Raw genomic sequence first — 17,241 nt, 5'->3', positions numbered from 1 at the left:
TTTAGAAAAAGGAAAAAAGACCCAGGGTAGGGATGTGACATCCACAAAAAGCAAGCTCGTTGCAAAGCCAGAACTCAAAACCAGCTTTCTGCTTCCCAACTGAATGCTCCTCCCAACGCACCATTGCATCCTGTCTCTTCTGCCACCACCTGGGAAAGTCCTTCATGGAGCATCTGGGGAATACCCTTTTACATAATAAAACATATAAATGGTTTGATCACAACATCTGTGTCAATAATATCCTGATAGGCTTAGAGCTGGATTACGAAGAGGACTGGTTGGGCAACCAACACCCTATTGAGGGGCACTGGAAAATAGTTGCAAATGTAAGAAAGTGGAAAACTTGTCTCAGCAAGGCATTCTATGGAATTGGATGAAATATCAAGTAAGTTGTTTGTGCTGGACTGGGGTACAAGGGTCCCCTGAAGGAACAGTCTCACTACCAACAGATGGTTTCTTTTTTTTTTTTTTTCTTAAAGATTTTATTTTTTACTTGACAGAGAGAGAAATCACAAGCAGGCAGAGAGGCAGGCAGAGAGAGAGGGGTGAGGGGAAGCAGGCTCCCTGCTGAGCAGAGAGCCTGATGCGGGACAGGACCTTGAGATCATGACCGGAGCCAAGGCAGAGGCTTGAGCCACCCAGGCACCCCCAATAGATGGTTTCTAAGCTGGTGGCCTGATTAACTTTTATTTTGCAGAATGGAGCAATAACAAATACTGGGGACGATAAAGAAAAGAATAAAGACTGACAAAAGCTAGCTGAGCGTCCTCTGTACTTTCTTCAGGCATGTTCCTCTACAATAACAGGAAACCAATCTCTGATTAGCAATCTAAGGGATCACAGTATTTTGGTTCTGCTCTGAGCACCAGATCATTGATCCTCAAGGTATAGTAATGTGTTTCTAACCAGCTTTGTTCCCCATCCTCCCCCAACTCCAACAACCCCTAACTCCACCCATCCTTCCATCTTACCTACTCTACGAAGGCTTCCCTAACTTCCACAATGCCAGTGGTTACCAATTTCTCCTTTTGAGTACCATCTGTCTCTTAATTAGGCCTTGGGAATACACCACCTGTTATTAGCAAGTATTTCTCTATGGAAGGACAACCTGCTTCTTCTACTAGGCACAAACTGTGCCTTTTCCCTTGTATGTATGCCATATAGCACCTAGTTGATGCTGCCATTGCTCAAAAAGTATCTGGTGATTAAATGGCAAAAAAAGAAAAACTCACATTCGCTTCTGGACTTGACTTTCAGAGGATCCATGGAGATCTTGGCGGCACACAGAGTTTCTTCTTCTCAAAGGCCTATCTGACTGGGTCCTGTGCCAGTCATGCAAGGATTCTGCTTATTCTGCTTGGAGAAGCATGATTTTGATTTGCCTAAACTGTTTCTTTTCTTCTTTCTTTCTTTTTTTGTAACTGACTCTTATTTTATCATAGAATTGCACATATAGTAGCAATTTTTTAAAAGATTTTATTTATTTGTCAGAGAGAGAGAGAGAGAAAGAACACAAGCAGGAGGAGCAGCAGGCAGAGGGAGAAGCAAGGTCCCCACTGAGCAAGGACCCCAATGCAATGTGGGACTCAATCCCAGAACCCTGGGATCATGACCTGAGTTGCAGGCAGACCCTTAACCAAGCATCCCACTAGCAATTTGTTTCTATTTGCTCTGGTGCCCAAGGCTAGCAACAATTTGTGGTGAGGTCCACAATGTAATTTATTTTATCCTCTATCATGCAGGCCAGAATTAGAGAGAAAGGTAGGGAAGCAAGAAAAGTGGGGCACGGATAAGAGAAGGATGAGGATAATGTGAGTTCGCTGATAAATGCAAATCTTTATCTAGAATACTGGTTCTTAACGTGAGGGAGAGTCTGTCCCCCAGGTAGGTGCCAGATTAAATACAGTACACCCAGTTAAATTGACAAAACTTATTCATTGTTTCTCTGAAATTCAAATTTAACTGAGCATCCTGTATTTTTATTTGCTAAATCAAGCAATCCTATCCCAGGGGACACGTGACAATGTCTAGAGGCATTTTTCATTGTCATGACTTGGGGGTGGTTAAAAGACAAACTGAGATATATTAAAATTTTTAAGAATTTATTTGAGCAAAAAATCTATCCAAATCGGCAGCAGGAAGCCCGAAGTGGCGAGAAGCATTCCTGCAACAAGGCTGTTGCAGAGAACACACGGAGGCAATGCAAGGATTGACTGGCTACAGCTTGAGTGATTTGGTTGCCTTCATTGGGAAATCCCAGTTGGATGTTTGCGATTGGTTGTCCTTAGGGTTTGATTTTTTTCACCATGAGGCATATATAGGTTTTCGTTTTGCTTAGGTCTGCTAAGGTTGTAGCACCCCCTCGGTCTAATGGACTCCTTGTTTAATCAGTTTAACTGGGCGCTACTGGCATCTAGTAGGTAGAGGCCAGAGATGCTGCTAAAGATTCTCTAACACCCAGGACAACACCCCGCTCCCCAGCTGCAAAGAACGATGTGGTGCAAAATGTCAACAGCACCACTTGGATGGTGCTTGGATAATTTTTTATCTCTAAAAAGTACCTCGTTTGACTAAAATGGCACAGTAGGAAAACAGTCCACATGTGTATGTATAAGCATATATATTTTTTTCCCCACAGAAAAACTATTTGCAAAGTTGCTTTCTTTTCAAATCCACAAGCTAAAATAATCTAGAGCTTCATAATGGTAATTTTTCCCTGGGGAGATATGACAAAATTCAGATCACATTTGGGGGAAATATACTCAGAAATAATAAGTGATTTTCCAGGATCCCACGGAAGCCAAGGAAAAATAGAATTAAAACTCAAAACTGCTAAACACATTGCTCATTGAAATTTTAAACCCAGCCTATCTGCACCTCTCCTCGCTCTCACGGTGATCAGAATAGGGCAATTGTGAAGGGTTTTAGTTTTCAAGAGGAGATAAAAAGTTTTCATGACTGATTAGCATCCAGAAAGCAATAGCTTCCCTTAACCTTGAGATGCAAATAGCCCAAGATTGTCAAGGGATCTGAAGGGCTGGAGGATTTGATGGAAGATCAAATTCCCGACATTTCCAGGGCAATTAGTTTCACATGCAAAGTCACAGGAAGGTCTTGCCTACTCTCCAGGAGCGGTAAAGCTGTAATAAGACTCCGAGCTTCACAAACTTGGACTAATTGGCCTGCATCCAGCAGGCAGAGTTCATTATTGTTAGCCCCATCTCCTAGAACACTGAAGGTGGGTAGAAATCCTTCTACTCCACCACCACCAGGCACGGGCTTCTTTAACATTTCCCACTTTGGATCACCAGGCATCAATCTGGGTACTGGGACCGCTTAGCTAATTATTCACACTCGGGGAAAGGAAAGGCCTGAAATTAAGTCAAATCTCTGTGCAGATGCCTCTTAAAATGCCACTGGAAGGTGAGTCCTGGCCACAAAAAGGTTTAAAACCGTTCAACATTTTTTTTCTGATAGTTAAGGAAACCAGGGAGGAAGTTGTTGTCAATTACAGCCAGGACTTTGGAGCATGAGCTAAATTGATTTTGAAAGATCTGATTACTGAACCGCTTCCCTCACCCTTGGCGCGGCCAGGGCTGGAGCCACGGCTGAGTTCCCCGAACGTGCTGTGGCAGTCGAGATCCAGCCAGGTGGCTGCATCCATGTGGTGACTCCAATGCAGCCTGTTGTCACGATGGATTTTCTGCTCACAAATGTAGTTACGCCTGCATGTCTTTTTGTCATCGACTTGGCTCTCTCAAGGGCAACATGTCAGCTTCCTCCGGGGCCATTTAATGGCTGGGGAATCTTCCATTGGGCAACCCTGCCTGACTGACAAGGTATATGACAACCCCAGATTCTCTAGGGCTTTCACCTCGATGTTGCTCTGCCTCTGGTACTACCGATGAGGCTTCACGTTATGCGAGCTGGCAGCAGCTTTCTCAAATCGGCCAAAGGATATGGGTTGCAAAGATGTGCCCAGGGAGAATGTGGCCAGCCGAAGATGCCGGCGCAGTCCTTGCGGGCAAGACTGACTCCCCACTGAACATCCTGGCATTGGCTTCCTCACCCTTCTGGCTTTCCACTAACCTTTCATGCAAAGGTAGGGTTGGTAAAAGGAGGCCTGGTCCTGCAAAGGTTTCTGCCCCCTTTACCTCTCAGGGGTGCATAAGCTGTTGTGGTTAAGAACAGGGTTCCGCATTTTACTACCTTCGTAATCTTACACAAGTTATTTTTTAACTACACTTTTCTCATCTATAAATGTAGGATAACGATACTGAGACTACGAAGAGTTGAGGGAAGCAATAAACAAACTGCTGGCACATGGTAAGGACTCAATAAATACGACCTTATTTGTTGGTCGGGGCAGACGTGGTGGTGGTAATTTGGGCTTCCCCTGTCACTCAAAGGCATGAGCAAATTCAAGCCTTCAGGTCCATTCTATAACACCCACAAAAGTGAAAGAAAAGCAAAAAGAAAAGAAAGAATGACTCATAAAGGGGGAGAAAAAAAACTCCAAGTTGCTGCATTTTCTTTTTTGCTTGTTGCATTCTAAAACCTCTCTCCCGTCCCAACCTTAGTGTCCTCCTCCTGCCCTGCTTTTACCAGAATCGCTGCCACCCACTGACCTTTATTCAGACAGCCCTCTCACGTGCACACTGGTACTGTTAAAATCCTGCTGTCCGGGACTTCAAAGCTCCCACTGTCTCCGACGCTCTGGTCTCCACCATCACAGCATACCCACTGGAGGGGCTTGCACGCTGGCAAAGCACACTACTGTGGGTGGAGCAGTGTGCTTTGCCTTAGGTCAAGGGGTGACTAAGGGGTGCTAGGAGGCCGTGCTTGCCCGAGAGCCTCCCCACGCTGGTCTGTCGCAGAGCCTTCCTTTTGCCCTCACCGCTCTGAAATGTCCAGTGTGAAACTTCCAGTTTCGGCAACATCAGGCCACGGACTACTAGAGAGATGTTTATTACATGAGAGGAAAGCCGTGTCCCTTACTAGGTACTCGCAAGAACTGAGCCGATGAGTGCACTGAAAAGAGAGCTGGGTGAGAGCCGGGCCACAGGATGAGGAAGTTTTGATGGGATCTTAGGGAGAAAACATTTTCCTGCAAGAAAAGCAGGTGGCTCTGGGGACCGTAATTGCCAGGGGAAGAATAAGGCCTTGATATCCAGGAACGTAGAGAGTAAGATGCCCAGGACGGTAGGCAGAGAGAGATGAAAGGTCACCTTCTGCCACTTCCCTTTCAGTAGCTGCATCCTGTCTCCCTGAACCAGAAGGCAACGCTGTCTGGCTGGGTATGCATATTCATGGCCCCACGCTGCTGCAGACAGAAAGGCATGAATATCTTAAATCGACTTTTCTGGTTCTGTCATGAGTATGGAAACTTGCGCAATCACACTGTGGAAGGCAGGAAGTTTGCGGGGAGAGATCATTACCTTTTTGAGCTTTGAGAGCAATAAACTTTTTCACCTGCAGGGTTTGTTGGGTAACTGATATCAAAAGTAAGGGGACAAGGGAAGGGTGCTCCATGTGAGGTTTTTATCATGTCCCCGTGATGGGTCACTTTATGTGGGAAAAGGACCTAAGGGTAGAAAGAGCGATAATAAATGGAGACCAGAACAGCACAGAGTTCAAAAGTGTCTCAATTTATAAAGTTACTTGGGGTTACCTAGAGCACCTGAAGTATCAAATGCAATTTTTATTGATTTGCATAGATGCCATTAACCTTTGGCATCTAACTCCTCCAGGCCTACATACCTAAAAATAAAAATAAAAAAATAAAACTTTAAAGTGGAAAAAAAAAAACCCAGGCAGATGTATTAGGATAACAACTCTCCCCACAAAATCTCAGTGACTTGACAGAAAAAGGTTTATTTCTCATTCCCATCACAGTGCAATGTGGGATGCTGTCTCTCAGGTACCCAGATCCTTCCAGTGGACTCTCTTTGGAGTAGGTAAAGAAGGGAGAGGGAGAGAACACAAAGAAGGCTTCCTTGTCCTTATGCAGCTCAGCCCAGAGGCAACTTCTATTATTTCAGCTTATATCACATTTGTGGGAACCAATCATACGCCCCAGACTTAATGCAAGGGGCTGGAGAAAAGTCTAGTATGTGCCCAGGCAGAAGAGAACATGCACTGGTGAGTACTTACCATAGCAAGGGACACTAATTTCAGCATCTAGTCAGCTTAACATTTGGTTTTTCCCTTCATTAACACAACATATAGTGCAGATATGACTGGGCCGAGCAAGATTCAAATTTGCAGTAACTGGATCAGAGAAACAAATCATCTTTCCCTAGATTGGCACATCTTTGGCAGGTTTGCTGTCACTTCCTATTTCCTGACCACGGCAGACGTGGCTAATTAATCATGATGTTCCTTCCCTGTAACTCCAGCCACAGCCATACAACCTTTCTCCGTTTAGAACTGCAACCATTCAAGACCAAGGGATCAGAGCTGACATACAAAACAAAACCTATTTTCATGCCTGATTCTTTCCACCCCTCACATTTTATAAACAAGGAATCTGAAATGGAGGAAAGTAGAATGACTCCATTTATCCATTGACAAAGTTATATTTTGTCCCTAGTATATACTAGACGTTATGCTACGTGTAGACAATATTCCTTCAAACAAGAAGGAGGCCTGCCTTCGGGAACTTACAGGAGAGTGGGAAGTCAGATGAGAGGATGTGTAATTATAATACAGTATGACAAGTGCCATGAAGGAGGTAAGGGCAGGATGCTCCTGGAGGACATGGCAGTGACAACTAACCTACTCTTGATGAGATTTAGGGGAATCTTGCTGGAGGAAGAGCCATCTATGCTAGTCATGAAAAATGAACAGACTTTAGCCCAGCAAAGAGTGAAGCTGAAGGATAAGAACCAGCCTGTGCAAACAAAAAGGTAAAAATGAAGATGGCATATATAGAAAACTGAAATTTATCCTGACTGGAGTCGACGGTGCATTAAGGGTGTACCAATTGGTCATTGCTGTGTAACAAACCACCCCAAAACTCAGTGACTTAACCTAATAACAGTATTATTATTGTTCATGAATCTATGGGTCAGCTGAGCAGCTTTTCTAGTCTGAGCTAGGTTTATTCAGCTAACGTCTGGGCATTAGCTAGCTGCGTAGCCTGGTTTCCGATAGCCCTGGCTGTCACAGCTGGGCTCTCCTCCAAGTAGTCTTTCATCTCCCAGCAGGCTAGCCTGGCCTTGTCCACATGGCAGTGGCAGGGTTCCACAAAAAAAAGCAGAAGCACTCCATGCCCCTGATGCCCAGTCTCAGAATTGACTCAGTGCCACTTCCAGTCCATTTGGTAACCCAAAAGGAGTCACAAGGACAGGCCAGATTCACGAGGTGAGGAATCAAACTCTACCTCTTAATGGGAGAAGCTACAGAATCTTTTGGCAAAGCACATGGATATAGGGAGAAAGAATTCAGGCCACTTCTTAAAATCAATCCAGCACAGAGGGAGAAGAGTTGCAAGCAATAAACCTGCAAAGAACATAAAAAGAGTTGTTCAAATTCAGGTGCTTAGAGAGGCAACAGAGAGCCGCGGAGGAGTGATATGTTCAGATACAAACTCTACAAAAGGCTTGCTTTAATCCAAAACATAGTTGATGAAGGACTAGATCATGGCAGGAGAGATGCACTGCATAGTGGTTAGATTCAAAGCGATAACTACAGATACTGTTCTGGGGGTTAAAAGAGAAGCATCTAAGGATATATAGCTGGTGAGTGGCAAAGGTAAAATTAAAGCCAGGTCTTCTACATCCCAATCTGATGCTTGTGCCCTTCTTCCCCTGAGTACAATATTCCAAGTTCAGAAAATTTTCCATCACTCCCCTACCAGGTACACTGATTCCTTGGCTTCTTTCTGAATCCATCTCCAGAACACAGACACACCAAGACCATTCTAAGAAGTAAACCTCATTGAAATGGGAAGCCCTGCTTATCACGCTAACTGTCGGTAACAGAAAGCCTTTGGAGATAGGGAAATAACAATAGACCCTAATACCTAGCCTGTCTACCAGGTGTGGCTTAGAGAATCATTAACCATCCTTAGAGAAATAAATCCAGGCCTTTGCTTATCCAGAAGCATGCTTCTCAGAATTGCTTATATGAGAAGCATCTCAGGGGCAGATCAGCACCTGCCATGAGCACCTACCCTTTGGACTCATATTTGAAACCAGTTCATTTCCTCCGCCCACACCTTCTTAATCCTCTGGCATGTCTCTCCCAGCCAGCGGTTCACAGGCCTGGGTTTAACGTCAACTGCACTAGTGAACGACCTCCGCAGAGCTCCTCATAGTGAATCCCATGCTTGCCAAATAAATATTGCCTATATTTTGTCTAATCATTGCAAACCTACCCTCCCAATCTGATGTAAGTCTATCCGATGGATTTTTACAGGTCACAAAGATAACAGAAACTACCTCTATTTATAATGGATACCTGCCCCTCTGCTTGGACTGTAGGCTGCACTTTTCTGCCAAGGGCCTCAACACATTTTGTGAATGTTGTTTCATTTCATAGTACACTATTGGAATTAGGTTCAAGTCAGCTGTCATTACTCCTTATCTCCCCCCAGGTCCAGTGTGATGGCCGAGTGCAGCCAAGATGGCCTCGGTACTCCTGCCCATCCCTTCCACTGCACACCCTTTTGCAGCAACTCCCACCAAAATGTGGAGTCTCTGTCCCCAACTCTTGAATCTGGTTTGGCTTCAGCATTTGCGTGAGCCAACAGAAGATGGCATATGCGACTGTGGGCAACTCAACAGGCCTTGCAGCTTCCGGTGCGGCTCTCCTGGAGCTGCTGCCATGTTAATTAATGAAAGCCTGCCAGATAGCCTGCCAAGTTCACTTGCTAGGTGATTAAACAAGAGTATGTGTACTGAGTCCCTAGCATATCCGAGGTGTGACAGTAGATGGGAGTTCCTCACCTCATTTTCTATAGGAATCCATTTCTATCCAGGTAAGACTTGAATTAAATTATTAATTTTTACACCTTTCTTTTTTTAAGAGTAGGAGGATAGTTTTTCCTTCTTCCTTGCTCAGAAATGTACTAAGGGCCTGGCGTGATGATGGCCAGTTGGTGTGTCAAATATGATTACCATCTGAAGGACAGCAGCAGGGCTCTTCAAAAACCCTTTGCCCCTTACTGAGAGAAAGGGTTCACTTTGTAATACGTTCTCAAGCAATGAGCACAAAGAGTACTTTGAGTTCTGAATACTAAGTATAGTTCAAAAATCCAACTCATTGGAAGCAGAAAGGAAAATCACAGCCTTTACAACAAAGTCACTCTTCAGGTTCTCAGAATCACTTGAAAAGACCAATTTTACTGTTTGTCTGCCAAACCTGAGTTTTTTTGTCCTATGGCTGCTAACCATGTAGGTCTCCACGGGTCACAAAGGCCTCAGAAGCAGAAAGACTGGGCTGCTGCGGCAGGAAAAACCAGTCAGACTGGTGGAGGGCAGTGCAGCAGGTGGCAACTTGCTCCTTCCTTGGAGCCCTTTGAGGTTTATAAGGAGAAAGGGGTGGTAGGTGGATGAGGGCAGTGGAGAGGGTGGTCTGGTAGTTTCTTGCCAAGACTTTGTGTGTGAGGGCAGCAGCAGAGTTGATCACTGTCTAAAACCTGGAAAGCTGCTAAGAGGAAAAGATACAGTGCCTGCTAAAACATCCTGACCGCCATTAGGAAATACTATAATAAAACCAGGGTCAGAAGTCTTCAAAAGCACCCACCCAGCGTTCTGATGCATGCTGTTCCCAGTACACAGGGTACGTGGGCACTAGGGACTGAGAGTAGAGAAGGAGGGAAGTGAGAAGATCAAGAACTCCCACCATGAGGTGTTTGTTGGGGCCGTAGGGCGGGGAAGGCGACCCGGACGCCAGTTTTCTTTGGAGTGTGAGTTGATGCTTGCCAACACTTGCAATGAACTGAAGACTGTATGAAAGTTATTTTAATGAGGAGAAACTGTGACTCAATTCTCCATTTATCAGCAATGTCCTATGTTTTTATTTTTCTAAACCACAGAAACTCCACCTTCCTGCCCTATGCTGTGAGGTCAGCGAGAAGACTGGCATCTGTCATTTTTGTGGCTTCCTCTCTCTGCCTTCGTCTGCATCAGAATATGGGGAAAACAGAGGTAAGAGCTCGGGTTCAAGCCCCAGCAGTCACTATTATCACCCCTGAGCCCTCTAATGTGTGTGGGCAGTTGAGAGCTGCTCTCTCCATGGGTTGGTGCTGGCTACTCTGCCTGTTCCTTCATTCTTCCTGTCCCTAGGTCCCCAGGCCACAGGGGCTGAGACACTCTTCCCCAGAGCACAGCAACCCCACACCCACCTGCTGGCCCACAGCCTGCAATTTTTGAAGGGCTTCTTTACAAGAGGCAGCCTGGAATTCAGATGCTCTATACAGAAGTTTACGAACCCTATCCCTTTCAACCTACAGGACAGAACTTGAGCACAGCCCTCTCGGCCTCAGAAGGAAAAAGACTGTCACTGCACCTTTGGATCATGGAACCCAACATTCAAGGCTGCCTGTCCTTCCTCAGATGTGAATGGAAAATTGAGCCACTCATTCTTTGCCTCTGAGTTCACCACAGTGAATAAAATAAAGCATAAGCTAAGTAATTATTAATGACAACTTGCCTGATGCCAAACCGGGGTAATTTCTCTATTCTCCCACTTTGGGTAAATAATAGAAAACCTTTATTGATAAGCATAGAAATGCAGAGGTACTTACACAACTTGTTTATGTTTTCTTTGTCCAAGCTACTATGGTCTCTAAGAGAGTAAATTCCCTGAGAGTCATCACCAAACATTTACTTTTCAATATAATTACACTATGATGCACAACTAGGCATCTATGATGAGCCCTTCTAATAATAATTATCATCATCATTATTGTCAGATATTACCATTACTGGGAGAGCTTATCTTGTGATAAACACTACACCAAGAGCCATACATGCATTAACTCATTTTATCCTCAGAACAAACCTTAGAAGTAGGCATTATTATCCCCATTTTTCATCTGTGAAAATTAAATTTCAGGGAGATTACATTGCCTATGATCACTAGCTAATACATGTAAGAACTGAGGTCAAGGACACATGGTCTGACTTGAGAACCCAAGCTTTCCACCTGAAAGATACAGTCTTTCTACCACATACAGGATATGTCCAAGAGTGACTCATGAAGCTCCTGCCCACCTTTCCAGACAAGCACAGCCACACATCACATTTCAGATTCAGTAAAGAACATATAACCCCCTGAACACACCCTGCTGTTTTACACACTGGAGCCTTAGTTCATCTGGGTCTGTCTGCTGGGATCACTTGCTTCCCCCCCGCCTTTTGATCATTCATCTCACAAAAAATCAGCTGAGACACAAGGTCCCTAGAAAAATCTTTCCCAATCCTTTCCCCAGGTTGTTTGTATACTCACTCTGTTGTCCCCTAGCACCGTAGGCATTCTGTCACTGTCCTTCCCACACTGTACTGAAGTATTTTATTTCCTGTTCATCTGTCCTACTAGACTTTAAGACCTTTTAAAAAACAGAAGATATATATATTCATATACACACATCCATATATATACACATATATCCTCTTATATATAATATATATTTATTATTATATATAACATATTATATATCCTATTATATAAAAATGTTTACCTACATTTTATTTATTTATACTTTATACCTATGATTAATCTCCAACACTTAATATAGTCTCTATTCTGTATCAGATGGTCAATAAATATTTGCTGAGCTCCACTACCAACAATGTTCAGTGAGTTTCCAATGCTTATCTAAAAGTATTACCCACAGCTTTAGAACAATAGGTAAAAGATGATAACCTTTTAATTCCACCAATATTTATCACAAAATCACAGAAAGAACATAAAGGGACTTTGGAGAAAATTCAGTTCCAAATGGTATATAGATGGAAGACTCTGAAAAGGGAAAAAAGGAACTGAGTTCAAGGCCCTCTTAACTACTTCACAGCTTAGGCAAAATGGTAACCCCTTTACATTTGGTTGGCTTATCTCTGGAATAATGTTCAACACATCTTATCAGGCACAAATGCTTGGTGAGAGGATCAACGGAAACAATATTTATGCATATATTTTGCTTACTAAAAACATCATATAAGCAAATGTTTTGTGTTGTTTTTGCCTTTCTCAGAACATGGGGCATAGTAAATGTTCAATAATTGCCATTAAAATGACTTAATACTTAAACCCTTCCTTTCCTGGTTATGATATCAGAAATTAGATTAAGTAACTTTGCCTAAGATTCTCCCTAGACTGCAAGCTCACCGACCACGAACGTTTTTTGGTTTTTGGTTTTTTTTTTTTATCCCCAGCATCTAACCCAGTGCCTGGCCTATGGTAGGTGCTCCTGGCCCATGGAGGTGCCCCTCTCTTCCAGCATTCATGGAAGGGAGGAGGAAAGGAGGAAGATCATAGAACTGGGTTCTATGATTCTCTATATCACAGGTTTTTCCATTTGATCATGGCACTGGGTGCTGTAGGCCGGTGGTTTTCAAAGTGTGGTCTTGAGAATCAGCAGCATCAGCATCACTTGGGAACTTCTGAGAAATGCAAATTCTCGGGCTCCATCTCAGACTTGCTGAATCAGAAACTCTGAGGGTGGGGCCCAGCAATCTGGGTTTGAACAAGACCTCCAGGGGATCCTGATGCTTGCCAAAGTTTGACAACCATTGCTGGAGGAGAAACTCTTCATTATCTGCCTATGTTTGAGAATAAGTGGACAGGAAAAGGTGAATTTATTTATAGCTTTTAAATAATTTATTCTAGAAACCTAAATGCACAGTACTTTCATTGTCATTTCCTACTAACTTGACACACTTATGATACAAGGGGGAAACATTTCTGGAAAGATTACATCAATAATGCAATACATTTTTGGTTAAAAATAACATTTACTGAATTGTTTTCTAAGTATAGAAGACTACATAATCGTTGTTAATAGTAAGGATAAATCTGAAAATCGTAGTGACACTTACATAGAGCTTACTGTATACCAGGCACTATTTCAAACACTTTTCCTATCTTAACTAGCTTATTACTCAAAACAATCCCATGAGACAGGTACAGTTTTTATCATCCCCATTTTATTTTTTTTTTTAAGAATTATTTATTTATTTATTAGACAGAGAGAGAAATCACAAGTAGGCGGAGAGGCAGACAGAGAGAGACAGGGAAGCAGGCCCCCTGTTGAGCAGAAAGCCTGATGCTTGCTTGATCCCAGGACCCTGAGACCATGACCTGAGCCGAAGGCAGAGGTTTAACCCACTGAGCCACCCAGGCGCCCTATTATCCCCATTTTATAGAGAGATAGAGGTTATACAACTTGCCAAAGGTCAAATGGCCTGGTAGATCCAGGATTTGTGTTCATGCAAACCAGCTCCAGGGTCCATGAGATTAACCACTATGCTATATTATAAATCACCCTAATTGAGAGATCATCACTGATTATTAATAATTATGGAGAGAGAACTTGGTGTTTTCCTTCAACTTAACAAATACACACACACACATACACACACACACACACATATATACACATCTGGGCATACATACATGTATATATACTCTATTGATAAATATATTTATTTACAATTAATTCATTTACATGTAAATAATTATAACAGCTTTTACCCTTTTAACTATTTTTGTATTTTTTTATATGTATTATAATTTAAAAAATAAAATCAGGTCACATGTGGCTATAACCTAGTTTCTTTCATAATAATTATAAATATAATAGTATCACAATTCTAAAACAATTGTAATGTTGTACTTAATTCTCTTCAACTTTATTTAATTAATTCTCTAGTGGTGGACAAAAAGAAATCGTAGCCAATGTTTCGGATGATACATAACATGGTAATGAACATCTCTGAGCTTAAAACGTAATGATTATACAATTCATTTTTTAATCTCTGCATAACTCTCCAGTGTGGGCTCACACAAATAATGAAAAGTAACTCTCTCCCAATAGTACATCTAGTCCATAGATGCTCTTACTTTAAAACTCTATAACAGCAAAACTGAATTATACCCCATAGCCCAGCAGCTAGACTATCAGATCATTCTACAGGTCATTTAAAAATACTATGAATGACAATTTTATTATCTTGATGTTAAGGAAACCACAGGTGCTGTATCATCAGAGAGTCAGAGAGGCAGTGTTGGAAGAACTGAAGAGCAGTCAAAGGTCAGAGTATCTATGAAGGGAAATACAAGCTCGCCTTGCATGTAGATTCATGCCATGGGTGAGACAGTATCTAGAACACAGCAGATGTTTTGTAGGTGAATGAGTATTAAGGCCTGGTAAATAGATGAAAACATGTAGGAAACTAGAGATGGGGACAACACAGGACTTCTTTCCTGACTTCTCTGAAAATGCCATTCACTCCATTGTGGCAGAAAACTTGACGATGATCACACACCAGCACTACAGAGAAATACAAAAGCAAAACACATCATTTCCATACAACCACATTCCTGGTACGGACGTCTGGGGCTCAGCATGTTTAGGTCTCACCTGAGGTCTCCCAAAGCCAATCTCCCAAGGAACTCAATGAAAACCAAAATACTTAAGCCAAATTAGAGGTGCCCAGGATGTCTGCTGCAAATAATAGGATCTCTGTGTCTACACTTACAACAGCAGGAAGGAGAGGCATGATTTTAATAAGATGTAACATGATTCTCCAGACTTAACCAGAGGGTCAGTGCTGGGAAATGTTTAGGGAGGAGACAGTGCCAAAAGTTTCAGGAAACCCCCTTTTTTGGTCTGCTGTGTGTGCAGTGGCGGTGGGGGGCAGGTAAGGAAGGAATCTGGATAATGAAACACCCTGCAATCCCAAAGTCAAAATGACACCATGGTACAGAAGTGGGGCCTATATTAAGAATAGATATTATAGGGACACCTGGGTGGCTCAGTCACTTAAACGGCTGCCTTCGGCTCAGGTCATGATCCCAGGGTGCTGGGATCGAGTCCCACATCAGTATCCTTGCTTGGCAGGGAGACTGCTTCCCTCTCCGCCTCTGCCTGCTTCTCTGCCTGCTTGTATGCTCTCTCTCTCTGACAAATAAATAAATAAAATCTTAAAAAAAAAAAAAGAATAGATATTATACATGAGGATGCCTGGGTCTTTCAGACAAGCATCTTCCTTTGGCTCAGGTCAGGATCTCAGTGTGCTCCCTGCTCAGCAAGGAGTCTGCTCCTCCCTTTTCCTCTCCCCCTCCCCCACTCATTATCATTCTCTCTCTTTAATAAATGAACAAAATCCTTAATAAGAGAAAGAGTAGATATTATACACGAAATTGGAGGAAGAAAGTTAAAGGAAATATTGTTAAAGGAAATATATACTGCCAGAAAGAAGCAAGCCAATCATTTCAGGGTCAGAACCTAAGGTGAGTTTTTTCCCTATAATAATGTCATTCACCTTCCTGCCAGGGAAGAGTTGGTATGCAGAGAGATGGGTTCTTCCAGTATAACTGATCTTCTTGGATCGAGTAACTTAATCAATTAATTAACTTATTAATTAATTACTTTATTTCTCTCTTCCTTTATTTATTTATTTATCTGATTGTGCGAATTTAGAGGTCTACTGTTGATGTAAATGTTTGAGAATCCTTAAACGCTGAAGCTGGAAGGACTTTTGTGTTAACAAATCTCATTCTAATATGTCTCAGATGAGAAAATTAAGTCCTAAAGGGATGAAGCAACTTCTCCAGAATGGCAGAGCAAGTCTACAGCAGAGCCAGGGGGAGGTTGATCCCCACAATCCTGATTCCCACTCCTACACCACAATGGCCACAGCCCCATGTCTGTGGTCTTAGATTAATGATAGCACCTCCTTCAGACCACTGGCCAATGAATATTATTTTACCCAAATGCTGCTTAATTCCTTTGCATTCTTTTATTCAATACCTATTTTGAGTACTTTCTACATGTCAATGTTCTAAAGGCAGGTGAGACATTAGCAAGATAGGTCAAGCATTCCCAGAGTAGGGAAAGAAACAGACAAGAAGCAACTAAACATATAAAGAAGATAATTTCAGGTTGTAATAAATGTTATGAAGATGATATGACAGATGAATGTGGTAAAGGGCGTCTAGGATTGGAAGAGGCTGCATGAGAGAGAGCGGTCAGGAAAGGCTTCTCTGAGCAGGTGACATTTGCTGTAAAACTTGAAATTCGAGTAGGAGTTAGTCAACTAAAGATCTGGATGAACAGCATTTCAAGCAGAGAAGGAAATAAGTGTAAAATGCCTGAGGCAGGGGTTCCAGTTCCAGGTAAGATGGGGTAAGAACATTCCATCCTCTCTCGCCCTCCCACTCGACACTGCTAGGAAGCATGGTGTTTTCTTATTTCAAACAGAAGGCAAACTGAAGAGGACCAAAAGATGAGGTACCACCAAGCCAGCAGGGAATTTCCTTCTCTTTTTTTCTGGTGTCCCAACCTGGTTTCAAGACATTTTGATATCTGGAGCTGGTTACTGGCCAGGGAAAAAGAGAGGTCCAGAAGAAGCCCTCTAGCTCTGGCCTCAGGAGAGGAAAGGGGAACTCCTAAGGTGAAAAAAAAAATGGAAAAATTGCCTGGAGTTCTTCTCTTCTCTGCCCTCTCCTGCACCAGCCCTGAGGTAATCCCATGGTGGCAACAGAAAAAACAATAAAATAAAAAGCAATAAAAGCAGCCAGGGCCTACAGAGGCCTAACATTCTGAGGAGGGGAGACTTCCTCTCTGATCAGAGAGGCTGTGGTCCCAAGGAGATGGGGAGAACACCTATTGTTTCCTTTCTCTCTCACTGTCCTCCTACTACCATGGCCCCTGACAAGGGTGCAGGTACAGGAAGTCCAATGCTGACTGTTGTACCTAAAGGCCTAAAGACAGAACCAGAAAGCACCAGGGACCCAGAAAGGACTGGAGATCAGGAAAGGGAGGAGCCAGAAAGAAGGGCCCTTTCATTAAAAAAAAGAAAGAAAGAAAAGAAATGCAAATGACTTAAACATATAAAAAAAATGTTCCTCCTTACTGATAGAGAATGTGAATTAAAACAATGCTGAGATATAATTTCTCACCTATCTTTTGCCACTTATTTGGAAAAAAAAAATCCAAAAGATTGACAACGTATTCTGTATGAGATCCTTTCATTCCTTGATAATGGGAAGGCAAAATGGTACAGCCTG

At 42.8% G+C, this 17,241-nt stretch overlaps 1 long non-coding RNA gene across 1 annotated transcript; it reads left to right on the top strand.

Moving 5' to 3' along the window:
- The first annotated feature begins 9,548 nt into the window (after nucleotides 1-9,548).
- LOC123391941 lies at nucleotides 9,549-10,605 on the top strand. The gene is made up of 3 exons (XR_006606629.1): nucleotides 9,549-9,786; nucleotides 10,043-10,154; nucleotides 10,460-10,605. It is a non-coding gene; the product is annotated as an uncharacterized LOC123391941 (long non-coding RNA).
- Nucleotides 10,606-17,241: the final 6,636 nt, after the last annotated feature.

The sequence above is a fragment of the Mustela putorius genome, unplaced genomic scaffold (genome assembly GCF_011764305.1).
Source record: "Mustela putorius furo isolate JIRA1106 unplaced genomic scaffold, ASM1176430v1.1 tig00000407_pilon_pilon_pilon, whole genome shotgun sequence".
NCBI classification, from domain to species: Eukaryota; Metazoa; Chordata; class Mammalia; order Carnivora; family Mustelidae; genus Mustela; species Mustela putorius.
Note: the sequence above shows the minus strand (reverse complement) of the source record. Positions and strands in the feature narration are given on the sequence as shown.